The sequence below is a fragment of the Asparagus officinalis genome, chromosome 5 (assembly GCF_001876935.1).
Source record: "Asparagus officinalis chromosome 5, Aspof.V1, whole genome shotgun sequence".
In the NCBI taxonomy this organism is placed as follows: Eukaryota; Viridiplantae; Streptophyta; class Magnoliopsida; order Asparagales; family Asparagaceae; genus Asparagus; species Asparagus officinalis.
This window is the reverse complement of record NC_033798.1, coordinates 107,308,097-107,309,525: the sequence shown is the minus strand read 5'-3', so window position 1 is coordinate 107,309,525 and position 1,429 is coordinate 107,308,097. Positions and strand designations below refer to the sequence as shown.

Sequence of the window (1,429 nt, the reverse complement as noted above, 5' to 3'; positions counted from 1 at the left end):
TACGGGTTTTTTGTTATGGTTATTGATTTGTTGTTTAGGTTAAGGGTTTTTCGTTATAGCTATTGAATTGTTGTTAAGGTTGCGTGATAGTTGTTAAGGATACGGGTTTGATGTTAAGGTTACTGGTTTTCTTGTTATGGTTACGGGTTTTTTTGTTATGGTTATTGATTTGTTGTTTAGGTTAAGGGTTTTTCGTTATAGTTTTTGATTTGTTCTTGCTGCTAATTGTTAGTTGCTAACTATTATTTTTGTTTTTTTCCCTGTTTGCAGTTTTATTAAAGTGTACGAGGGATCAGCAGGGTCTATTACCCGGCTTGAGATCCTCAATATATTACGCGGTGGGCGACTGGATGATTCAGTAAGATTTTCGATTGGTATTTATTCATTAGCATATTTAACAATACTATTATTAATTACTTGTTGCCAACTTATGATGATTTAGTTCGTGAAAATCAGAGAGCGTCGTCCAGTATAAAATTCGGGGTGGTCCCTGTTTGGTTTAGTGTAAGTTTATGTCTGGCGTGGCGTATTCCTAACTATCAGCACATAATCTATGTTAAAAGGAACCTGATCGGGTTATTTCTTTATTGCAGCACCAGATACATGTGCCGAAACCAGATTACCAAGAGCTGCATGATATCTACATCAAACGCTTGGTCGATGAAGGGTGTACTAACCTCTTAGTTCCCATTGTCCAGGGCGATCATTGGCATCTTCTGGAGTTTGATGTCGAAAATGATATTGCCAGGCATTACGACTCCTTGAAGGAGAGATCTGGACATTGGGACCCTGTGCTCAATATCGTCAAAGCCTTCAACTACATTAAAGCTGGCTTCAATGAGAACCAATTGCGCAGCGTATTCGACCCAATCAAAGTTCCATGCGAGGAGCAAAAAGGATCGTAAGTTTGCCGGTCATTGTTGGAAACTGGTTGTTAAGGTTACGAATTTGTTGTTATGTTTTGATTGAAAGCAACAATGGTCTCAATGCTTCCTTGTGGTTGTGTGCAGGTATGACTGTGGGATCTATGTCTACCAGTTCGTACAAGCGATTACCGAAGGTAGAGATGTCCTGCACGTCACGCCCGAAGAGCATAACACATGGGTGGTTCGTGCGAAGCTAGCAGCGTACTTACTGATTGAAGGCAGGAAGAGGAAAAAAGAGGTGGGAAAACTTGACGATGATGACGTTGATATGTAGATTTTTTGTAAATGATATATTACAATATCTTTGGTGTTAATAACAATATACATGTAAATATTATAAGGTAAATATAAACAATATACAAGTAACTATTATAAGGTTGATATCAAGGGATAACATTAATAATAACAAACCCATGAGTTCAACAACAAAACCATAACCTCAACAACAAACAGCAAAGCTTAACAACATCGCAAGATTCTGCTAACTTGTGCTTCAAATGCAA

General features: G+C 38.0%; 1 long non-coding RNA gene across 1 annotated transcript; it reads left to right on the top strand.

The window, feature by feature from the left end:
- LOC109843269 lies at positions 439-1,183 on the top strand. The gene is made up of 3 exons (XR_002247606.1): positions 439-504; positions 594-901; positions 1,011-1,183. It is a non-coding gene; the product is annotated as an uncharacterized LOC109843269 (long non-coding RNA).